Genomic DNA, 26,840 nt, shown 5'->3' on the forward strand with positions numbered 1-26,840 from the left:
GTGTGGAGGACTTCTGCCACTGTAAACAGCCTTTAGGAGATAGCACTGGAAAATGAATCATTACAATGAACAATATAGTTATTGGTTATTTTATGGATGTAATGGAAATAAAGTAAAACTTATTTTATTGGGTTACATTCCTTGCATTTGGTAGTCAAGCATTTCATCTGCGCCAGTGCTGCAGATGATACTGACAGCAAACCTCTCAACCAGCAGATATTGACAATAGGCAGAAAGCAGATATATCCAGCTAAAAATCTGGACATATAATTAGCATAAAAATTGAATTCCACATAGCTCATACATCTTTCCACTTCCAGAAGGAATGTGAGATACTACTCAGAAATACATTTAAAAAACTGAGAGTGACAAATATACTTTAATAAACCAAGGTCTTTATTTTATGCCTCAGGAAAAAGGGAGATGTAAAATGTGTGCTCTCTTTCTATAAATTATTGAGGCCACTAATATGTTGATCATGTACTGTGGTTTTCTGTGTACCACAGAGCTTCTGAAGTCATATGTGATGTGGTGGATTCAGAAAATCATGCAAAGAGGTAAGTCAAGCCTGAAAATAGAGACATACTTCCAAAAACTGAGGTGTCCTGTGCAGGGGTAAATCAGCCCTGGAAATGGAATGTTCTTCCAAAATATGGGGAGTTGAAATGCATTGCTGTTATCTATAACCCCATCTTGTTTTGAAGTCACCAGTTACCCTTTGCAAACCTTATTGCAAACTCTGTTATTATAGATTAGATTATTTATTACCTTTATTATTTCTGTGTAAAAGAACTTGATACCAGTACTAAATAGAAATTCTATAGCACATTCACATTCTGTTACAGATTTAGAAAAAGGAACATGAAACAGTGAAATGCATGTTGTCATAATGCCTCAGATTCCTCCAGTGATCATTTTTTTAAGATGCAGTGGGTTTCATATGAATTTGCTTGAATCATATCTAGCTAAACCAGACAAAATGACATGTGCAAGGTGTATATATGTCCTATCATGGGTAAATAGGCTAAAACCCCAAGCTCTATAGAAAACATATAAAATTTGCTTTAAAAATTATGCATACAGGAGGACTGCACATATGTGTGTTGTATTGGTAATGAACTAATAAAAGTTTGAATCTCCAAAAACCTTGTAATTCATTAGAGTTTTCTTTGTATTTCTTGTTTTTGATTTTAACATTAGTTTTCTTAATAATTCCCCTTCTGGACATGCTTGCAATCGATTATAAGTCATTTAGTATTTAAAACCAATGCAGATTTAAAAACATTGCATTTGTTCATACAGAAGCACACGCGCTGCTCTGCATACTATGGTATTCTTGTTGAGGTCTGCACAAAACTACTGTCCTCATAATTTCCTAGCCTCAATTCTTTTTTGCACACCTACCTACTATCTCCAACCTTTCCACAACTTTTTTGATTGTTTTCTGACTTCTTACTATATATGGTTCAATGAAAAATTCTAAAACTATTCCCTGTAGAGAGTTGCCAGCCATAGTTTTATCTCACAATCAGCCAAACAAACTATCAGTACATTAACACATGCTGCCTCCTTTCTTACTCAGGTTCACTGTAATCCTATCATGGCACTTTCTTTCATTCCTTTTAATCCCCCATAAACTTTGATGTTCAGTTTTAAGATGATTACCAAAGTCAATCCAGACACCTTCTGTCCTGCGAGTATTACCTCTACTCTGTCTTTTCCTGTCTTCTCACTTGTATGTTTTACAGTGGAGGAATTATATATCACTAAAAATTAATCTTGTTTCTGGTCTCATCCAGTTGCAGGCTTCCATAAAACAGTTACGGATGTTACTCAGTCTGTCACTCTGTCTGGACTTACTCAAGCAAGTCCTTATTAAGATCAGTTATCAAATGAAAAAAGTATAGTTTTTAACTTGTATTTGGTAGCTTCAGAAAAAAATATTAATTAACTGAAAAAAAATATGTATAATGCATCATTATTCACCAAGACTTTTATTGAGAGAAAGGTAACATCAATGCAAGGTCAAAATCCATCATGCTTCAGGTAGATATAAACAAAATAGCAGAGTGAATCTGGTTATGAAACAGCTTCAGAATCACAGAACAAAGACAACTAGGGTTAGTTGGCATCAGAAATGGTATTCAGAGAATATGAATGAACACCTAAAAAATGAATATGTCCACTAACTTGGGAACACATGCAGATGGAACAAAACCAGGCTTTGTCATGGTAAAGGAAATATGCGAGGAGTACGATGTATAACCATGTTGCAAGTACAATTCAGATAAACTCTGCAAATTTGAAAAGCATTTGTCAGTACTGAATGATACATACAGTGCAGTAGTAACATTGCATTAGGTGTTAATGGTGTGAGGGGAATGGTAGTTTTGGAGTAGGAAGTAGGAGGGAATAATGACTGCATGAATGGTACTGCACTAACAGAAAGCTGTTCTGTGTGCAACCAAACAGACAGTGACTGTGGAAATGGTCGGTGCGCTATTTAAAGGGAAAGCAGCATAGTAATAATGTATGATACAGAATACGGCATTTTTAAATGTCTTTGTAGGCAACTTCAACAGCATTCAGAGGACAAAATAAAACTCATAAGAAAAGACAGAAATTAAATAACAACATTTGCTTTTCTTGTATTTCTCATTCCTCATAACAGAAACAATTGTATTTGCACAGTAGGCAGTAATATCAAAGGTAGAAGTGCTGTGACAATGCACTGTAATGCAGACAGGGACAGCAAACAGATTTCACCACATTGAACTGTAACATTTTGCATTGCACATTTGTGATCCTTATGATGATGTGAAAACAAGTGTGATGGAGGGCATTATGTTTGCTAGGTTTTACCATGAGCATGAAGGAATAATGTAAAACATTAGATGATTTTAACTTGTCACCTGCGAATAATGTTTAATTCCTTTCTTGTGTTTGTACAATAGAGAGTAACAGTAAAAGTAGTGCTGCTGTGTATATAATTCATAAGTAGGCAGGGATGGGAAACAGATTTTATTGAGTAGAGGTGACCACATTTTGGTTTACACTGCATGAATTGTGGAAAAATAATGCATAAGACTGTACTACTGAGTATACACACACGCACACACGCACACATGCACACACACACACACTCTCCCTCTCTCCATCTCTCTCACACATTCTAACTTTTTTAAAATGTCTTTAGACATTATCAAAGGGATAGTGGAATGACAAATCTTTGTAATTGTACTGCAATTACTTTTGTTACCTGACTTATCTGAATTTATTTTCTTTCTATTTACTTTTTTTACATTTGCTAAACTTCCATATTAAGTGAGCACCAGCATTATAACTGTTTCATTTTTTTCTTCAGTTAATAATGTCGTAATGCCACAGACTTCAAACAAGGCCCACCTCATGGGGTCTTAGGTTCATAGGTACTAACTAGCATACTGATCTGTGAGGATATTAAAAATCCTTGCCAAACATTCCCGTGGTAGTCTCTAGCCCTTTAATTTTACATATAAATAACCCAGTGATGAGGAGAAGAAGGATGTGTTAAGACATTTACGTTTCCCCTATCCACAAGAGACAGGGGTGCCAAACCAAGGGTGAATTTTTGGCATTATTCCAAATTAAATTTGAACAGAATAAGTGGTCTGTTTTGTGATTTAGGCCTTTTTTGTGAGAAACTGTTGAGGTCAATCCATTTGTGACAAGTATTTGGACACATACATACAGAAAGGCAAAATATACTCAATGACTGACTTAATGAGTGCAATGAAAAAGGACTGACTTACAACAGATTCATGGCAATCAAAAGACAGTTCCCAGATCTCTAACTACAAGATTAATTTTCAAGGATATTTGTCTGTGTGATAGTTACAAGGGGGGAATCATGCTTGCCGAAGGATATGACTACACACTTCTTAGCATTTAGTTTTAGTCCATTGTTTTTGACACCAGCTATTTGTTTGGAACAGGCTGTCTTGGAAGATCTTGGTGCCCTCTGGGGAGTTTATGATGGCACCATGTTTACAATCATCAGTAAACTCGGTCAGCCACAAACTCTTAACATTAACTTGGACCTCTGAGAAATAAATGTCAAAGAAGAGTGGCCCAAGGACTGACCCCTGGAGTACACTGCTAATGACGGGTCTTTTGGAAAAGATAGAGCCACCCACCCTAATTTTCTGTGTTCTATGTTTGAATCAGTTTGCTGCAGAATAAGTTACACTGGGATTAACATTTAGCTTGGAGAGTTAATCTATAATACCTGAGTGTGGAAATGTGAAAATGTGTTGAATGCCTTTGCAAGGTCTAGATTTGCTCTGTTTTTCTCCCATTCATTGTTTCAGTAAATTGTTTAAAGATGTCATCCAGGTAAAGTAGGCAGGACCTGACCTTGATTAGTCTGAACTGGGATGGATCAAGAGTCAGCAGGTTACCTGTATCCTTATTTATTAATTCCATAATAATCCTTCCAGCCTTACAGAGGAGACTGGTCAGGCTTATGGATCTGTAATTATCTGGGCTGGTATTTGAGGAGTTGTGCTCTCAAACATAAAAACCTCAGGCAGTTCCAAAGATTTTTAAGTCACCTGAGTGTATGAGGAAGCAGATGCAATGTGTGCCACAAAAGTAAGCACAGATCTGTACTAACCTAACCTTCCGGCAGAATTACACTAGACAGAATTCTTGTACCTCACCTTTTGTTACAAAAGAAATGGTATCTGGTTCAGAAAGTCAATAATCAACAGTCAAGCTTTTGAATGAGTGTAATTAAAAAGCCAATATCAGAAACACAACCAGAACATACAAAAAATTATTGTGGATGAAAAATCTCTCCCCCTGTATCCCCGTATATGAGAAGTTGTGCCTTCACACATTGCAGCTTAAATATTCTCACTCCGGAGTCACACACCTGTATGGAAAAGAAAATGTACCTTTCCTAAGTTTGTGGAACTCCTAAATTTAAATGAATGGATATCTTCTGGTACTCAGCCTTTTGATTTTTCCTTTTCCATAGTTTACTGGATGGATTGTTAGCCTTTGGAAGAGAAACTGAAAAATGTCCCTCTAAGATACTATATTGTCTATGATTCCCCTGATTAAACTTGGGAAAAGTGCCCTTCTGGGAAATAAAGCTGGCTATGATTGCCTCCCTTTAACTTTGGGAAAAGTGCCCTTCTGGGACACAAAGCTGGCTATGATTGCCTCCCTTTAACTTTGGGAAAAGTGCCCTTCTGGGACACAAAGCTGGCTATGATTGCTCCCTTTAACTTTGGGAAAAGTGCCCTTCTGGGAAATAAAGGTGGCTATGATTGCTCCCTTTAACTTTGGGAAAAGTGCCCTTCTGGGACACAAAGCTGGCTATGATTGCCTCCCTTTAACTTTTGGAAAAGTGCCCTTCTGAGACACAAAACTGGCTATGATTGCTCCCTTTAACTTTTGGAAAAGTGCCCTTCTGGGAAATAAAGCTGGCTATGATTGCTCCCTTTAACTTTGGGAAAAGTGCACTTCTGGGACACAAAGCTAGCTATGATTGCCTCCCTTTAACTTTGGGAAAAGTGCCCTTCTGAGATATAGAACTGGTTATGATTGTCTTGCTTCACTTCAGGACGGCATAGGCCACCAGAGAGGAAGCCCTTTTGTTGAAAATATCACCATCTGGGAGTCCCAGCGTAGACACAGTTCATCCCATTTTCCTTGGTACAGAACACAGCCTGATAACATATATCACAGAATGCTTACTTCATTACACCATTATGGAAGGGTATAGGACTGATAAAAAGAAGTAGGTAACTCCCATACCTAGGTTTGACATCTCCTTAACCTCTCATGGTTTAAGATCCATATGTCTTCCAGTTTTATCCCAAACTGTAGAGAAAGTTGTTCTAGAATAAGTGTTTGGACCATGCCAGGATATCACCAGATTTTATATTTTTTAAGTTCATGAAACCATAATACTAGGTGTGTTTAATACCCAGCTTGAATAAAATGTACCATCTTTGAGCAGTGTAACTCACAAGTACAGGCAAAAACAGATGCAAAATCCATTTGCACATCTGGATGGTATACTTTGTGATTTTCCTAATTAAATTTGAATGAGTAGACTCTAACCACCCATGTTGTTTCTACAGCCGGTTCCATCCACTATCCCACTGTTAATCTAGACACTGGCTCTCTTACAAGGCATAGTTACACGATTATGTTATTACATTCTCTGTGTGGCTTTAAGGACAGAAAGTACTTTTAAACTGCATGTATGTTATTTAGGTCTCTTTTTTATGAATTCCAAATTAAACATATATTTGAAATGACTCTGCAGTTCAGAATTAAAGGCCATTGTTAGTAGGACTCTGTGTCTGTGTTATGTATTTCAATACACAGTGTAGCATTCTAGATGTCTTCTTGCATACAGGTTGCATGTGTGCTTCAGATTTTTTATCTACTGTGATGCCACTTGCTTCCTCTCTTGTTTCTTCCCTTCGGTTGTAGTTTTCCAGAAAAAATAAGCAGTTGCATAGGTCAGTGCCAGTGATATAGTGCTTGGTTTTGCAGTTCTATTCCCACCTTGGAAGCCTTATATGAGATATCTTTGAGTTCCCCTCTGTCCTCATGGATTAGGTTGGATGATCCAATTTCCTCTTACATCCGAAAGGCAAGCTATAGGCATAGCTGTTGTATGTATGCCTGAAACATGAGTGGGTGTGCATACCCTTTGATGCTCTGGTGTTCTATCCAGGATTATGTTCTTTGCTTTCCACCTGACGGGTGCAAGGATGGACTCCAGCTCTCCTGCGAACCTGAATTGGATAAAGTGTGCATCAGGAAATGAATCAATGAGTAGTTTGCCAAACAATAAGATATTTATTTTACAGTTGCTTATCAGAATATTATTTATACTTTGACAAATTTGGCAGATACAGTAGTCTATCCTGTGGATTTCAACAATCTTCTTTCAATGTTACCTTAAAGGCAAATTTTTTCAAGCCATCTGCATACCTCACTAATAATATTTCTTTTAAGATGTCTAAATGGGTAGTGAATGTGAAGTGTAGTTGAGGTCTAAATGCTTGCTCTTGTGATATTCTTTATTTTATTTTTTCGACTTTCTATTCTACCTACCATTTCCTATTTACCAGACAGTTAATGACTCATGCACGGATAAATGTTTATTACTAAAAGTTTCATTATGAATTTGTTGTGCTGTAGTTTATTGAATATTTTGATATAATCTATATAAATAAATAGCATCTCTTTGAAGCATATTATCTTTATTTATTACTGCTCACATCCTCTACTGCTAAATACATTTACTTATTTTATATTGTGCGTCATCAGCAAACCTTAATTTGTTGACTATATTCAGTTATGACCACCAGACAATGTAAAATAGTTTCTCAGTGCAGCTTGTAAAACTCATAACTATAAATCTCCATCCTTAAGAAACACAGATTGATGTAATAACACTTTAAAGACACAATGTAGGGAATACATGGAGGCATTTTTACAATGTCTCCATTACTGTATATTATCCAGACCTGGGGAAAATCTCATATTTTGTATTTGTCTGCAAGCATTTTGTTGTTATTTTTGGATACACGACAAGTATACCTTTGAAAGGAACACATTGCTTCAGATATTTGCAGCTTCTTCATTTATTTCTTTTTCTAGGTGGGTGACCACTGTGCTCAGCCCTAGTGCTGGTAGCACAGCCCCCTGCAGGGAGTGGTATGTGTGTGGTGGGTTCTGTCCTCCTCTTCACAAGAACTCATATTGTTACTTTAAGTTCAGATGGTTAAGCATTGTTGTCTAGGAACCTGTATTGCATGCTACATTCTAGTTATCTGTTCTCCAGGACAATTGGTTCTGTATGACCACGCACAACAGACTGCACAAATCACTGATATATTGCAAAATGTACAGTTTCACCTACTTGCACACTCACCTATGGGGAAATTTGGAAAAAAAAAAAAAAAAAACAGTTTGCCTACCACATATCGTTAGGAGGTAGAAAGAAATAGCAGCACTTGGGGGGAACCCACGCAGGCACAGGGGACATGTAGACTCTACAAAGATAACACCCCAGCCAAGAATCAAACTGAAGAAACCCTTGTTGTGATGCATCAGTGCTACTCACTGCACCACACTGCCAACCCCCTCATGTGCTCCATATATCATAAATATGTGAAATTCTGCTATTGCATGTTCTGACCATATAATCATACAGATACTCACTATTCACAGGTTGCCTGTTGACAAACAAAGTAATATAGACAATTCCATTCAGAGAACACTATCTCACAAGATATCTCTTTAAATTTTCTTTGCTGTCATTTAGTAGCTTGTTACATAACAACATTACCAATGATCTCTAACAGCATTCTGGAAATTTAAATTGAGTTCTGCTGACAAGCAAAAACTATTCTAAGTCAGTAGCTCAGGGAAGCTAGACTACAGTTACTCCGAACATTTGTTTAACCAAAAGTATCCTTGTATGCCCCTTGAGAGAGTAGAGCTGTACCACAGAGTTTAGAATTGGATACCACACAAAATAGGAAAGGACTGATTTGCTGTTCTGTTTCTTTACCCAGCATTTCCTTTACATAAATGTTTTACTCTCACTTACTCAGACTAATACAGCGAGAGTTCCCTAGGCCCCTGTTCTCCTACAGCCACCTAAGAATCATCAGCATTATGCTTATTTATATAATGGGGCACACTGCTGTGCACAATTTTGTACAGACCCCCACAGCAACATGATGTAGAATGATTCACAAAGTGCATAAACACATTGTGTAGCGGACATTCTGGAAAAGGTAGGGACTTTCTCATAATTTGGTGACAGTGTTGTTTTTACAGTGACGTTGTCAGAGTTTACTGATTGATTTTTTTTAACATTGTCTTAATTTTGAGTTCTGTAATTGTCATAATCAGCACTCAAAACATATACCTTTCAAGGGAAGACATTGGTGCTGATATTTGTAGCTTCTTCAATTATTTTTTCTAGGTAGGTGACCACTGTGTCTGCCTTGGTGCCGTTGGTGCAGCCTCCTGCAGGGGTGGTGTGTGTGTGTGTGTGTGTGTGTGTGTGTGTGTGTGTGTGTGTGTGTGTGTGTGTGTGTGTGTGTGTGCGCGTACATATGCATGTGTGTGTGTATGTGTGTGTCTTTCAATACATCATGTGATTGTTTCTGTGGTTGAGTTGTTATACATTCATTCTGCTTTTAGGTTCATAGGTTCATAGGTTCATACTAGGCTATCTGCCCTGGGGCAATTATAAGCCTAGCCCGATTCTGTATGGCTTACGCCACCCCTTGATTTGAGTATACTGTGCCCTTTTTTAAGGTTTAGTTTACTGTGCCTCGGTCTAATAGTGACACAGGAGTAATCCCTGGAACAAACCTGAAGAGTAATAGACACATTTAACTGCAGACAATTAGTAGTATTACGAATCTGTCAACATGTTCCAAGTTAATAGTACTAATGTGTCCGTGATTGTCCCTGAGTTGTCACAGCCTTGTCCCTGTCACTGTAGACATGAGTCCCCGAGTATCAGAGAGGTTCGTACACAGAAGTACACCAACCAAATGTCCCAGCTGTTGACAAGACTATTGCATACCTGTAGTGATTTCATAACAGATGTCCAGAATAGTATTCATTTGTATGTATAAATGAATGAAATAGTCAAATGGGAAGGGAAACTACCCCCCCAACCTGCATTAGGTAGTGGAACCACTCCCACCCTAAATTATGTAGCGCCGACCCAATAAGGTGGTCAGAGGTGCCCAAACATCTGCGTCCGTAAACACAGGTAGAATGTTAAACTCTGGACTAACTCTGTCCATGTGCTAAGTCTGATCTTTGAACAGCACCAGGGCAGTGCTAGTCACCAGTCAGCCGAGCCTAAACCCGGACCAGCACATGAACACCCTGACCTTTAAGTACCTTTCTTCTGACGCTTGCTTGGCCACATATCTGTTCTGTAATCATCCCACATGCTGTTTGGAGCTGCTTACATTCTTCTTCGACTAAGTCTGTTTCCTCCTCTATTTGTGTTGGGGTACTTTAGCGCTGAGTACTTTCTTGTTCATTCTCCCCTTTTAATTGTCTTTCATTTATGGGTGTGTTTCAGATGGAAACATTCAGCATGATTTGGGGGAAAGACCCCCACAGAAGCACAAGTAGATAATGCAAAGGCCGGAAATAATGCATTGGCCGGAGGTCAGGATCGAACCTTGTACCTTGTGCATGGGAGGCGAATATCTTACCCGCTTCGCTATCTGGTCTCTTTATAACTGTTGAATGCCAGGATAGATGTCAGATGTCTTACAACCTAAACAGGATAAAACAGGTATTGGGAAATTAATAAATATTTTTTTGCAAGAACACGTAGAATGAGTTGTTTGCATGCAACCCAAAATACCCATCTACTATTATAAGTGCCAAGAGGACACATTTATTCAGAGTTCTTCCTTAAGCAGAATTATGTCTTTATACACTAAATATTCATGTAAGATACACAGAAAAAATAACTTCTTGAATCATCAGATGTGTCTTTGTACAGTTTCAACTGCAATATACTAGAACAGAGAAGGAATCTGATACCTTTTATTTGACCAACATAGAATTTACAATACATTCTAATCAAGATTGACTGCATGTAATGCAAAAAGTCAGGTATGCTATATTGTAAATCCCATGTTGTTACACTCAAATGTATCTCAAAACCTCACCTTTTTAGTCTTTTCTGTCAGTTCACCAGCACAGCTGTTTTTCTTTTTTGAATCTTGGCAGATTCGACCAGTTAGAATAATATCTATATTACAACTATGTAGTAAAATCTTAAAACACAGCATGGTTAAGACGCACATAAAAAATAAATGCTTGCCTCAGCTTAGGAAAGTTAAAATAAATAGCAGGAAATACCAAAATAATTTATATGCCTATACCCTGAAGAAAGAAACATTCAGACAAGACAACATAAAAAGCGTCATCATGTTTTTGGGATTATTTCAAAGAGAAACTATATAGCTGCAATTGCTTTATATGACTTCTTGCTGTGTCAAGGTTAACTAAAGTTCACTTTGTTAGCAGATTTATTGTGCAGAAGCAAAGAAGAAAACCATAAATACTAGATCTGAAAAACAATACACACAAGGTTTTAGGCAGGTTAACTGCTCCATATAATGTCTTAAGTATCTGATTTTGTGGCTGTCTAATGCATACAAAGCTGACCATCAGGAAATAGTCTTATTAGAAATGATCCTGAAATATGTATTAGCTTAGGAAAATATGCATTTTTTTCTAAAGGTTAGCATCAGGAGTGGCATAACTGTTTTTAGTTTTCATTCTTACTTCTAAGATTCTTTATCCATTTTTAAGACAGGAAACCATGCTCTCTGCATTCAGTCAGCAATTAGGAAGTTAATGGTAAACTGCATGGAAACTGATACCATAATAATCATAAAAAGACTGATTCAGGAATAAAAATAGATAATGATCATAGACAAACAAAATGTCCCTGAGTCAAAAACAATATAAAGCAGCCCTGATATCTTCTCTCCAGTCCAGCTGGTGAATCTGGGAATCTTGAGGCAATGTTACAGCTGCCTCATGTACAGAGACAACCCTCTCCTCCTCCCAACAAATTCCAACACATGTGAGAGATGCACCCATATAGCCAAACTGGAGGCTAAGCTCTCTCAACTCAGTACTGGCGTAACCAGTCAGGAGGAGAAGGAAACCACACTCAGTACAATTCCAGTCTCACATAGACCTACCATGACAGCAAACCAAACACATAAACACACAAAAACATACTCGGAGGCTCTAAATAAAGATCTGCCTAAGCAGCAGAGACCTCCAAAGCAGACACCCAAGCAACCGCTACCCCAAAACAAAACACGTGCAACACATAGCTCACAAAGCCAGTGTGCTGAACAGTCACAGCCCTTAAGGTTAAACAACACACCTGATACACTTGTAATAGGTGACTCTATCATCAGGCACACTGACGTCCCACTCACCAGGCTGAACAAGGAGAAGGTTACGGTGAGCTGCCTGTCGGGCGCTAGGATCCGCCACATAACACAAGCACTCAAGTCACTCCAAGGCAAGTACAAATATGACTCAGTCATTGTCCATGCTGGTGTGAATGACCTGAGACGTACCTCCCTGGACTACATGAAAAGAGACATAGAGGAGCTCTCTGAGCATGTGGCCCAGGCCGGTATGACCCTGACCTTGAGTAGCATCTTACCCTCACCAAGAATGATGCCACAATATGAAGACAAGATGATCAATTTCAACAGTTGGCTTAAGTATTGGTGTCATTCAAAGGGGATCAATGCCTGTCAGCCTGGGATGACATGCTCGACAAGCCACGATGCTTCGCTAGGGACGGCTTGCACCTGTCAATCTGGGCTTTCGGATATTGGCAAAGGTTCTTGCTACCCCCATAGTGCCTTTTTTAGGCAAGGCTCAAAAGACAAACCCACCTCCATAGGTATCACAAGGGATAAGAAACTAAGAGTAATGCTACTCAACGCCAGAAGTCTAAACCTCAAGATGCACTTTTCGAAACTCTCCTTAGCATGGAGAACATCGATATCTGTGCAGTAACAGAAACTTGGTTCAAGGCTCCCGAGAGCACCCCAGCACTACCAGGTTATACCTCATACCATGCTTTTCAGCCCCAAAACTTGGACCGACCCACAAAAGGAGGGGGAGTATCAATATTCGTCAAAGATATCCACACCTCCAGGTTGGTGGCACAGCACGAAGCATCAGAGACTATCCATGTGCAACTAACAGTGGGTAAAACTGCCTTCCAGTTTATAGCCTGCTACAGACCACCCACCCTAACCCAGGAACCCCACTCGGCCTTCCTGAGAACACTGGAAAATATAAAGGTCTCTCCAAACACCATTATATTGGGCAACTTCAACTACCTAAACATAGACTGGGAGCATTACTCTAGCTCCAACACCCTAGCCCAAAGGTTCCTAGAATTTATAAACTCAAATGCTATGGAACAACTTGTTACCACTCCCACAAGAGGGGAAAACATACTGGACCTGATCATCACCAACATGGGGACTCTATGCTCCAGACCAGAAGTGTATCCCTCACTGGTAAGATCAGACCATAAACTAATCTCACTGGATATTCACATCCCGACACCACCCCCTGCCCAGAAAACCACAGTGAAAAACTTCTCTAAAGCAAATTTCACACTCCTCAAAACCGAGGTGGAATCCTTCAAAGCCCCCGGGCCTGTGGAAAATATGGCCCAGACCACAGAATCCTTTATAAACGCATTCTATGAACACCTTCAGGAATGCATGGATCATGTGATCCCAAATAAAAGCAAGACCCAATCCTCCAAAGTCAGACATCCTGTCCGGTGGACCCCAGCCATAAACAAACTATACAATAGAAGGAGGAAGCTACTAAATGATAGAGCAAAATTCCAAAAAGGGAAGGCATCTCTGATCAGTATTAGCAAAAAACTACGGGCACTCATAAAATCGTCTAAGGCCAGCTTCGAGAGAAAAATTGCACAGGACACTAAGGTTAATCACAAGGCTTTCTTTAGTTATGTTAGGAACCTGGGTGGTAATTCCCAGATATGCTCAGAATTTGTCCAAAATGACAAAAAATACACCGAACCCACAGACATTGCCAACATCCTAGCTGACAGGTTCAGTGCAAACTTCTCCCCAGCAAAAGGGCAAATATCTATCCCAGCAGAGTGCTGCCCCCCTGACATCTCAGATGCTCAGGTAAGAGCCGCCCTCTCCAAAGCAAAAAACACAGCATCAATGGGACTAGACGGTGTCCCGGGCTGCGTCCTACATGAACTCTAAGAAGAGCTAAACCCAAACATAAAACTACTGTTCAATCTCAGCCTTACTACAGGATATGTACCCAAAGAGTGGCGTACTGCAACTGTGGTCCCTCTCCACAAAGGTGGTGCCTCAACGGATCCTGGAAACTATCGCCCCATAAGCCTGACCAGCTTGGTCTGCAAAGCTATGAAAAGGATCATCATGGACCTCATAAATAAAGATATTGGGGACCTGCAGACACTGGATCCTACCCAGTTCGGCTTTGTTAAGGGCAGATCCTGCCTCTTAAACCTGGTTGATTTCTTTGAAACAGTCACCAAGGCCATTGACGAGGGGAAGGTGGTCCACACAGCCTACCTGGACCTCGCAAAAGCCTTCGATACAATACCCCACTCGGGCATTATAGATAAGCTCACCAGCTTAAATATAAACCCCTATGTCACTAGATGGGTTGCAAACTGGCTCAAGGACAGAACCCACATGGTTAGAATTGCTGGAGCCATGTCAGACTCCAAACCAGTTACAAGTGGCGTCCCACAAGGCTCAGTCCTGGGACCTCTCTTGTTCGGTATATATTTCTCGGAGGTACAGGCCAACACGGAAGGACTGTGCAGATGACTGCAAACTGGGCACCATAATCGACTCTCCAGCCGACACAAGCATCCTACAAAAGGGCCTCATAGAAACAGACAACTGGTGCCAGAGCCATGGCCTCAAGCTAAACGCCAAAATGTGTATAGTCATCCCTTTGGCAAAAACAAAGTGCCCACAAATTACCACATAGGTGGTAATCCATTAAGTACAGAAGAAGTAATTAGGGACCTGGGGACCCAAGTTGATAGCAATCTCTCATTTGACAACCACGTGGCCAAAGTGGTTAGAAAAACATTTTATATAGCCCACCTAATCATGAAGGGATTCACATCTAGATCAGTGGAGGTCATCGTGCCTCTTTACTCATCCCTCGTCAGGCCCACAATTGAGTACAATGCCCCTTTGGGATGTACCTTACCAGACACCTGCAGCAACTGGAAAGACCCCAAAAGTACCTCACCAAGAGGATCAAAGGGCTCAAACAGATGCCATATGCTGCCCGGTTAAAGAAACTCCAGCTCCACTCAGTGGCATACCGCCTGTTCAGAGGCGATCTGTGCCTGACGTATAAAGCCATGTCCAACCCGAAATTAATGGACATGCTGCACCTCAGAAAATTCAAATCCCATCGAGCTACACGCTCGAGAGACTTGAACCTCAGCACTGAAATAAATAGGACATGCTGGAGGGACAGATTCATAACCCAGAGGCTCCCTTCACTCTGGAATAAAATCCCAGTCCAGGTTAGGCAGAGTCCCTCATTGACTCTCTTCAAGAGGAATCTTGATGAGTGGATGGGAGATCATAGGTTTACCCCGGGTATCACTTCTGTGTCACTGATAGACAGAGGCACAGTATACTAACCTCAAAAAATGGCATAGCAAAATTTATTTAAAATGGGTGGCGAAAGCCAAACACATTCTGGCTAGGCTTATAAATGCCCTAGGGCAGATAGCCTAGTATGAACCTATGAACCTATGATAGAACATGAAAACCCTGTCTCACTACAAAAGATATAATCTCCAGGTTTCTGCAACAAATTTTCTACCCAGAATCCTTTTAAATGTGCTCTTTCAACCAGTAGCATCATCTGACATCATTCAATTTGCACTGTTTTGTTTTTTTTTTGTTTTGTTTTTTGATGCAATAATCTATGCAGTCAGTCAAGTAACCGACTCCATTTATCTGTTGTGTTGCTTTAATTTATTCCCATCTGGAGTGAAAATTGTCCACTTTTGTGCTGTTGTGCATCCAGAAATTACAAAATGATGTCACAGCACCGGGGAAGAAGAGCCAAGAAGTACCATAAAAATCAGTTGCACAGTGGTTGCAACTTTTCCAGCTAGTTTGTCAGAAGTCTTTTTGCTGTCAAATAGAATAGCTTCTTCAGTCTTACGGAAGTTGGGAAATTTATCATTTTGATGGGATTCATGAACAAATAAGGAATATTATTATAAAGATTAAATTGACATAGTAGATAATTAAAGTTACTGCACATGTGGTGGAGTGCATCACAGCATTAGAAATTTCGTCATAGAGATACAACAAAATAGAATGCACTTGTTGTATGTCACTTAACTGAGTAGTAAAACCACATTAACAGAAGAGAACCACATGGGACACAAAATGAGAGAGGAGAGATGAGACAGAGTTCCCAGAGGGAAGTAACTAAAGTAGATACAGAAACAAACTTCATGAATACAGACCAAAATTTGTGCAGGCATATATGAGTAAGCAAATCAGATGCAATTAGAAATGCAACAGGACATAATATATAGAGTATCAGGACGTGTTATTATTCATAATTTTTCACAGGACACAACTGCTCAATTCCTGTAAAAGGAAAATAAAAGCAGTTAGACTGTGTACTATAGCCACAGCTACTTTAAGGCAATTGTATTGTTTTGCCATTTTAAGAGTATATGTATCCCATAACACCTTGCATTTTGAGCCTGTAGTCATCCAACACAGGGTAAGCATTAGAGCATGTCCTGACAGGTGGTAACCATAATGACAGACAAGCCTGAAATGTATTACAATGTCAAATATAGCTTTTCAAACTTATTTTGAATTACTTTTTGTCACTTTTCTAAAGCTATAAAATTCAGTACAAAATGTCAAAGTTACACTTGGAACCCCCATTTGCCCAATGTCATAATTTGAGTCACAGGAGTACATTGCAAGTATTTCAAAACGGCTTTATTTTCTTTTTTCTGTAGTGTTTTCTCCCTTTGTACCTGCTGGCAATCAACTCCCATTGAGACAGTCACTCCCATTCCCACAGTACCTTGCTCTCCATAGGGCTGTCTATGGATAGGTGGTGCAATATTGTCCAAATTTCCCAAAACACTACATCCTGTAGGCTGCTAATGATAGGAGGGCTCTTGAATGACCAGTGATGGCTATCATTTAGGCAACTATGAAGGACTTTTGTATCCTCCATGGTACTCCAACAATGAAGGTGTTCTTCTATTATGTCCTTAGTCCCACCCATTAGGTGGTTGACATGTACACCACATCCGTGTGAGGTATGTTATCCCCCCCCCCCCAAGCATACCTCTGAACTGTCCCTAATTTTACAGAACATCCCTGATTTTGACTCATAGTTTTGTCCTGTCCCTCATAAAAGTTTTTGTTTTCTGGTCAATTACTGAGGATTACATAAACTCAATAATACTAGACATTGGAGATTCATATTTCTTATTTTTCAGAAAATGCATGTAGTGATGCAAAAGCTGTTGCTGTATCACATTGTTGGGTGGATTAGTGTAATATTTATGAATTACTCATGAGTTTGGGCTTTTGTCACCCCATTACTTTTGGCTTTGTCTAGAATTCCTGAGTAATGAAGTTGAGAGGTATGTGTGTGCATGCACAAGCACATATACTCATGATGGCCACCCTCGCCAATTTGATATTACCAGGCCCGAATTGCATGGTCTGAACATACAAGCCTTCACTTGCATGGGAGCAGTCAGACAACTAGAAAATACTCATACTACTTCAAAGACGATCAAGGCATCAAAAGCTTTTCACTGACAACCCCCCCACATACCCACACACACCTGACTTTTCCATAATTTCAGAGCTCTAGTCATCTGGGTTAGGTCACCACAGATTTTGGTACAAAATAGTGTATTATCACAGAGTAGTAATGTGTTTTTAATGTGTTGTTAAAACACACGCTGCATCTAAAAAAAACAAAGCAGAATGTTACAGTTCCAATCAGATAAGTATGATAGTGCCTAATGTTGTTTTTTTTTTTTAATTAATTAAAAAACAAACAAATGCACTAACAGACTCGACACAGTCACAGATAAACAGAAACATAAAGAAATAGTTGGAGGTCAGCACCTATACAGATAGACAGACAGACAGACACACACACACACACAAACACACACACAAACACACACGCACATACACACACACACGCACGCACACACACACACACACACACACACACACACACACACACACACACACACATATGACAACTGACAATTGTTTTGACAACACAAACTCTACAGACTCAGACATCACATATAATGAAATAACAAAGCTATTGCTAAACATAGACAGATTACTCTACAGCATGGCTAGTGGGTAAACAGGTAAACATCCATTAGAACAGCAGACTCAGTGTCCACCCCTACTAGAAGGATGTTTACTAATGACAACAGAAGATTAAAAACTACTTGTCTCAACCAGGACAAGAACACAGTGCCACAACTGGGAGTGAGGTAAGCCCTCACTTCTCCCATCTGGTGCTCACTTCGAGAATCCAAGACAAAAAAAGACCTAAATGAAGACAAAGAACCCCTACTATTAAGGGGTACAGGGGGGTGACAGCCTGTATCCCAAACAAAGTGGAGGAAGTACCCCACCCTTCCTCTGCTGGCCCTTGGAAGCTGGGACACCTATACAAGATAGTAGCACCCAAGTATACAAGATAGAGGCACCCAAAAAGATTACCTTCAGATGATCGCATATACAGAAGGGTCAAAGGAGCTTAGAGCAGACAAGCACACCACTTAAACAGAAACTTTAAGAATCCAGAAGGGGATCTTTATGTGAAAACAAACATCAGCCCTTCAGAAGAGACTGCAGGCTAGTAAAGTCACCCCATCCTCCTGTCCTGCAATCTGTAACCAAGAAAGACTTGGCATGGTTCTCAAGTAAAGATAAAGCAGAACAAGAAACATCTAGAATAATATGGGGCGCCCCAGCAAGCAGACCTGCAAGGTACAAATACCACCCTATACACAAACAAAAAATCACTTCTACTTGAGCACAAGTGGAAAGGCATGTAGCAGCTTCTTATCAACAGCTGGTGTCTTCAGCAGAAAAAGGCACTGATAGAAAGAAAAGGCAGTCAATTTAATCTTCAACAAGAAAACTGCCAGCTACAATTCTTGAACTTGCAAATGCAATAAAAACAAGGTTTTGCTAATACTTTATAGAAATGTTCTGCATGTTGTGATAATACTAAAAAAGTTTATTTTTCTGGTATGTAATCTGTACAGGAGACCGCAAGTGAATATTTAAATGCAGTGTTAGAATGAAAAAAGCTAATTTGTCATGAATCATTAAATATTAAGTGTTTGATGAAACCTACAGATATTACATGAATTTTTTTGGTTGATGTAAATAGAAGCGGTGCTTGTTTTGATTATTTAATAATTGCTGTACATAGATATTTTTTCTGAAGGAGTCTGCTTAAGATGAATGTGCTAAATGCAAAAATCCTGGTGGTCTGTTTTGCATACTCTGTTCTTTTATTTCTTACATTATATATGGGTCTGACAGATGGCGCAAAGGAGATCACAGGGTAACAAACCACCTAATAAGCTGAACTCTTCCTCTACAGTCATCCAACTTTACCCAGAAAGAATCAGTGTTCATATCTATGAAGGCTCACCCAATAACGTACCTAATCTGTGTAACACTAGCTTCAAAAGATGCCACAGAAGCTAATCTCTTATGGCTCTCTATTAATATTTAATGTGAGCCAATTATTATTATTATGGGTGATTTCAGCCTTAATTGGAAACTGGCAAGCTTGACCTGATGAATATTCAAACTGTCTTGCAACTACCTAGAACAGCCTAACAGGGATGAGCAAATCGTGACTCTATGCACAAATCCCTGCAGCCAAATAATTTCGACTTCTGAAACTTTTCCATGTTTTAAATACTCCAATGGGAGCATTGAGGTTCATCGGTCTGTGATGTAGTGTCATGCATCTTTTGACAGTGCTGTGAACTCTCAGTGTACTTTGGGAGATACAGACTCATCAGAAATGTGTCTCTGTACTATACATAATGCTGAGGTCAGATGACTTAGTGCAAATATTTTTTAGAGAAAAAACCTCACTCCATTTTTTATAACTACTGGCATCAGGGAAACAATGCATTTATGCCTTCAGCATACTTTTCAATATACAGTTTGAACTGTAATTCAATCTTGATCTACAAAAATAAAAACATTTTTCCCAAAACAGCCTCCTCATCAGGGATGGACAATTCATGACATTTCATGCTGATATCCTTGCAGCGAAATCATTTCTACTTTTGAGACTCTCTACATTTCAAATATTTAGATGGGAACATTAAGTTTTACCATATCTTGACTGGATAAGACTTCAAGTGTCATGCATCTTTGCAGAAAGCTGCGGGCTCTCGTGTTAATTTTGTCAAGACTTAGCTCAGTAATAATGCTTCTCTACTGCCAGTGCTAACTCTGAGGTCAAGCAGTGAATAAAATAATTAAGCAATAACCAACAACTTGGTGTGGTATATTGAAGATTTACCCACAGTTGGTGGTTTAATCATGAGGTCAGAGTCGGTTTTTGCTATTATACAATGACATTTAAGAAAAAAAATACTTAACTTTTCTTAAATAATGTCTTTGTATAATTGCGTATTACTGTTCTTCCGCCGGTGGTGGTATACTGCTTCCTGGTGTTGATGTACTGTGCATGTGTATGGGACTTGCATCCCTATGCATACCCAGTACATCAATGCTTTGAAACGGAAGCAATGGAGAAAAGAAACTCTCCGTTGCCCCGTTTTTTTTTTTTTTTATTTATTAAAAAAAAAAATTTTGGACACTTTATACCAACAGAAAAAAGTTCAGGCGACCGGACCTTTTACCATTGGTATATTGTGGGATTTACAACAGGCATGTTGGCCAATCAGCATGCATGTTTTGGAATATTAATGGGGGCTATTGTATAGTAATGTTTGTCTTCTGCCTAATTTTGTATAACCTCACATTTAGCAAATTTAGAGGTCAGAGGACTTGGAGTAAAGAATTAATGATGACTGGTACACCTTGTGTAGTCCCATCTGGAAGAAATACTGTCTTGTATGTTTTGTGTAATGCACTAATTTCTGATTACTTCATTTGGTAATGATGTGAAATGTTGATGGTGTTTTTAGGATACAAGTCCTGACAAAAGGAGACTTACAAATCATTATGAACCTTATTCTAAGAAACATTTCTTCAAATCAGATTACAATCCAAGATTCGGTTTATGATGGCCCATGTTTGCATCTGGGTACCCCACTAGGATTCATCATTGTCACTGCAACATACTCTGTCCTGTAGTATCAGCTCAGTCACTATATAAAGATGGTCCCCATGAGAACTGTCCAGGGTATATTATACCATTCACAAAACTATCCCACCTTCCTAGCATTATGGAAACATTATTTCCTTAGATAATCCTATTGTATAAATCCAGACTTCATTCTGACCTTTTGACCATTCAATTCTTATAAAGACGCTACATTTATAAATGTTGCATTGAAGTGGTGGAGTAGTCTACTGTTGTGTCTAAGGCAACTGATCCAAAAAACTCTTACTGCAGAGCTTTCAAAATTCACCTTTACTCTCCCTGGAACTGTGGCTACATGTTTGATATTACTTGGTTCCACTACTTTTAATTATCGCAGACATTGATATTATTTTACCTATTGATTCCTATCCTTTCATCAATTATCTTGGTTAATAATATTTCCAGTTTCTTCTGTTATGTGTGACACAGTGTACAGTGCTTGGGTTATTCGTTCCCTTATGCAGTATATTAATTTACCAATAATCCATTAGTAGGTGTAGATATCACAGGGGTTACCCATGATAGACATGGTTTGATCAGGAAGACAAAGGTGAAGCCCAAGTGATTATGCAAAGCCAAATGTGGGTAAATCCTGTGATACCCACACCCAGTCATGGATTATTGCTATTATAAAATTACATTATTTAAGAAATAAATTGCTCACCTTTCTTGAATAATCTCATTATATAATGGCGCTTTAGTGTTCTTCTGCATCCTGCACTTCATACTGATTTGTATGAGCAGCGTTGTATGCATTCTTGCACAGTACATCAATGTAGTGCTAGAGAGGCAGGTGAGAAGAGAGTGGTTTGTCTCTTTCTCTCTCTCTCTCTCTCTCTCTCTCTCTCTCTCTTTTTTAATATTAACAGCTTATGTGTTACCTCCTTTTGTCAAAAACTCTGGACAAAGCCAAAAATAATAAAGTAACAAAGGACAGAATGCAAACAATTTCTAAATGTTAGTGTAAATTACTTAGAGTTAATAGAACAGATTTTGACATCAACATGGGGTGGCCGCAGTGGTGTAGTGGTTAGTGGCGTCTCCTCACAGCAAGAGGTTATCCGGTTCAATTCTTGGCTGGGATGCCTTCAGTGCTGAGTCTGCATGTCCTCCCTGTGGTCATGTGGGTTTCCTCCCAGGTGCTCTGGTTTCTTCCCACATTCTATAGATATGCAATAGATGGGCTGGACACTCTAAATTGGCTGTAGGTGAGAGTGTGTGTGTGAGTGAGTGGTACAAATGAACTACTGCTGCAGGGCTAACCACCGGGTGGTTTAAACCTTGGCTCAAGATGATTGTCATTGTTGAAGTGACACCCACACCCCATGTGTGAAATGGGAATAAGAGAATGAGGATGTATGTATGCATTTTGTGAATGATAGGAAGCATGGAAATCTAATAACTAGCATTACTGACTGAGAAATTCTCAGTGATTTACAAGAACATCACTAATTTTATGAAGGTCAGGGTAAAAATATAAGGAAAATCAGGGCTATTCTTTAAAACTCTGGACAGTTGGTTACTGATAACCATTAAGTCTCCATCCAAAGTCCAGACTTTTCCTGAATGTCCCTAATACTTCAGTATTTTTGCCCTGTGCCAAGTAATATATTTTATTGCTGCACTAATGCAGCATATTCCAATTAAACGCCTTTTTGCTCAAGATGACTTTAGCGACCAGACTTCTTTCTATTGGGATATGCTCGATTTACAATTGGCATGCTGATTGGGTTGGCCAATCAGAGTGCACTGTTTTGAATAATAAATATCCTTTACTGTATAATATAAATTATTACAAATGTCTTAGTAATACTGTATTCTGATTAATTACTGAAATCTAAAGACCTTTACATTAATAAACTTGCATATATAAGAACGATTACGAAGAGCTCCCTTATTTCATCTGGAGTCTTCAAGTATCCGTGATTTAGTTATCAAGGTTCTTATCTGTGGAACTTACTACTTGCATGGCTGAGGGAATCCACAGATCCTGCTGACTTTAAGTGAACTCTCAAAGCATACCTTTTTGAGCTGGCTTTTATATAAGTATATGTGTCCTATTTCCCTAACAATATGCCAGTAAGCTAAAGGTGTCAGTGCTCAACACTAGGAGTCTCGACAAGAAGCTCCACTGGCTGGAAACGTTCCTCACCCTGGAGAGTGCTGACATCTGTGCCATTACTGAGATGTGGTTTAAGGTCATGGAAGGCACCCAGGTAGTACAAGGATAGAATTTCTTTCATAGCATTTAGAACGGCTGCCACACAAGAAGGAGCAGGAGGTGGAGGTGTAAGAAACTACATAAAAAGTAACACACACTTCAGGATTGATCAAATTATATGACATGCTTGAGCTACTCCATGTAAACCTAACCTTAGGTAAACTCCTATACCTTATCTTTACTAGCTATAGTTCCTTGTCTATGCCCCAGCATAACAATACCATATACTTGAAAGATGAAAGTACTGGTGTCACTCACCATGTTCATGGGTGATTTCAACTATCCCACCATATACTATGATACATACACAGCCACTAATATGCAGGCTCAAATATGCCTGGATTTTGTTGATGCAAACACTGTGGAAACTAGAATGCACACCTTCTAGGGGTGCAAATATCCTGGATCTGGTACTAACAAATATGAGAGAAGGCTGCACCCCCCCTCCCCAGTGCAATGTCCTCTTTGGTTAGATCAGATCAAAAAGTGGTCACCCATGAAATAAACATAAAGCCCAAATACCCAACAAGCCTCCTATTAAGTGATGGCATTGATAATTTCCAAGCCTCCTCAAACTCACAGAACACTATAGTCTATGCGGAGGTGTTTATGGAAACCATGTACAAGCATGCAAATAACTGCATAAAAACAGCAGTACCAAACCAAAATAAACTTAGGACAAACTCCAAAAACAATCCTCCCTGGTGGACCCCCAGAATAAATAGGTTGTACAACAAATGAAAGAAAATCCTGTCCAAAAATAGGCAAAAATTTGTAAAAACTCCCTCATTAATCTAAGGAAGTATCTCGGGGGACTAATCAAGTCCAACAAAACCAACTTCAAAGAAAACTAGCATTTTTAAGTTATGTACACAGCCTTAAGGGGACACCCAACAGTGTGATGAATTAATAATCAATAGAACTCCCTATACTGAACTGAAGGATATAGCAAATACATTCTGCTCCAATTTCACCCCAATCACTCTGTTTCCCCCCCTGGAAATACCCTCTACCATTTCTCCACCAACTATCACTAAAAACACTGCACACTCCAAAGCTAAAAACACTGCCTCAATTAGTCCTGATAATATCCCAAGATGCCTCCTAAATAGCTTGAAACATGACCTGTCAAGTCTACTAGAATCTCTATTTAACCACAGTCTCGAGAGAGGCTTCATCCCCATAGATTGGAGGAGTACAATGGTCATCCCTTCATACAAGGGGGACTATCAACAGAATCAGGGAACTACAGACCCATAAGTATTACAAGTTCTATATGTAAGGCCATGGAAATAATTATCGTGGACCTGATAAACAAAGACACTGGACCCATCCCAGTTTGGTTTCATAAAGGGTAGGTCATGCCTACTAAACCTTGTGGGCTTCTTTGCAAAGGTCACTAGAGCCATAGATGAGGGAGAAATGGTGCATACTGCCTACCTCCACCTAGCAAAGGCATTTAACACAATTACTTACAGGTATTACAGACAAACTCACAAATTTAGGCATAAATCCATGTGTCACCCAATGGATAGCCAAATGTCTCACAATTAGGACATATGAAGTTATGGTAGGGGGAATTCACTTTTGCCAAGAGGCTGTTACTAGTGGTGTCCCACAGGGCTCTGAACTGGGGCCTCTCCAGTTCAAAATATACTTCTGTGAAGTCAAGGCAAGTGTAGAGGGCTTTTGGTTGACCAAATTTACTGATGACTGCAAGCTGGGTGCAATCACTGAAAGCCTCAAAGATGTAGATATCCTCCAGGAAGATCTGACACACACAAATAACTGGTAACAGAGCCATGCCTAAAACTAAATGCAAGCAAATGCATAATTATACCCTTTGGGAAGATGACCACCCCTACAAATTACAACACTGATAACACCCCCCTAAGAGTAGACTAAGTGGTAAAGGACATGGGAACTCTGATCAACAGTAACCTGAGCTTTGATCACCATGTGTCCATAGTGGTAAGAAAATCCTTCTACATGGTGCAACTTGAAAGTAAGGACATGGAGTCCAAATCTAAGGAGATCACATCCCCACTATACGCAGCCCTCATTAGCCAATAATTGAGTACAGTGCATCATTAGGCATGTACCTGACCATACAGTTGCAACAGTGGAGCAGCCACAGAAGTTCCTCATTAAAAGAATACATGGTGTAGTATTATGTCCTATGCAGACCACCTCAAAGCCCTGTCCCTGTACTCTGTCTCCTGCTGACTACTGAGTGGCAATCTATGCCTAACCTTCAAGGCATTCTCTCAGTCAGTTCTGATGAAACTGCTACACTTTTGCAAAACAAGCAGCACTAGAATTACCTGATCTAAGGATCTAAACCTTGCCTGTGACATAAACAAAATATGTTTAAGGAACAGATATCTGTCTCAGAGAGTACCCCTTCTCTGGAACATACTCCCCATTCATGTGAAGCAGAGCTCATCCCTTAGCCTATTCAAACACAGTTTTGACCAATGGATGGGAAATCACAAATTCACCACCATCTTGTCTCCTGTGTTCCTTTTGGACAGGGGCAGCTTGGAGATGCCCTAAGGCACAGGCATAAACCAAAGCCATCCTATTCCTTGGGACTGATAACTTGGGCAGGAATGATTAGGCTTAAAAAGGCTCTAGACCATTAGTCTTGTAACCGTCTATGATCCTATGACCTTTGAGCTCATTTACAAACTGATGCAATTGTTTGTGAGCCCTAACTGTTGAATTTTATACTATGTATGTATGTGTCTGTATATGTATCTATATATATATATTGTTATATTTGATAATGTAGTCTTTTGTTCCCTGCTTTATTTATTTGCTTATATCACCCTTCTCTTGTTTGTTTTTATTTTATTGAAGTATGTGTTTCGTCATGATTACACTCCAAAACTGATGAAAATCTGACTTGTTAAACACCCCCACATCACTGTTAAGAACTACTCGTGCATTAACAGTAATCATTTAGGTCCCTCCAAGCTACACACTTTAGGGACCTAAACCTTGTCACCACAATAAACAAAACATGTTGGAGGGATAGATTCCTATCCCACAGACTTCCGATACTCTAGAACAAACTACTTATCTATATCAAGCAAAGCTCCTCATTAGCACTCTTCAAGAAAAATCTTCAAATATTTTTTTATTTTCCAAATAATACAATGTTTAACAATACAATCATCAATAAACAAGTATTATAAACCTTTATATACACTATGTACAACTGACCTGAACAAAGGAGAGAAAAAAAATTAATAAAATCTATGAAATTAGTAACAAAAATGTATAATATTCAATTAATAAAGTATAAAGTTACACATTAATTACTTCAAGAAAAATCTTGATGATTGGATGGGAGATAGGAAATTCACCCCGGGGATCACTTCTGTGGCTCTGCTCGACAGGGGCACAGGAAAATAATTTTCTTGGGTGGCGAAAGCCAGTGTACCATTTGGCTAGGCTTATATAGGCCCTAGGGCCAATAGCCTAGTACCTACCTATGAACCAAAAGAAGAGTAGCAGGAAACCATTAAATACGTTAAACGTGTCATTT

General features: G+C 39.2%; 1 protein-coding gene and 1 long non-coding RNA gene across 2 annotated transcripts in view; one reads left to right on the top strand and one right to left on the bottom strand.

The window, feature by feature from the left end:
• DDR2 (discoidin domain receptor tyrosine kinase 2) overlaps positions 1–26,840 on the top strand; it is a 1,067,915-nt gene that overhangs the window by 280,210 nt on the left and 760,865 nt on the right. The gene's annotated exons all lie outside the window — the stretch shown is intronic.
• LOC122813201 overlaps positions 1,979–26,840 on the bottom strand; it is a 32,011-nt gene continuing 7,149 nt past the window's right edge. Inside the window, exon 2 of the long non-coding RNA XR_006366649.1 lies at positions 1,979–6,800. This is a non-coding gene — a long non-coding RNA (uncharacterized LOC122813201). The remainder of the gene's footprint in view (positions 6,801–26,840) is intronic.

This window comes from Protopterus annectens, chromosome 10.part0 (assembly GCF_019279795.1).
Source record: "Protopterus annectens isolate FY-2018-M chromosome 10.part0, PAN1.0, whole genome shotgun sequence".
Classification (NCBI taxonomy): domain Eukaryota; kingdom Metazoa; phylum Chordata; order Ceratodontiformes; family Protopteridae; genus Protopterus; species Protopterus annectens.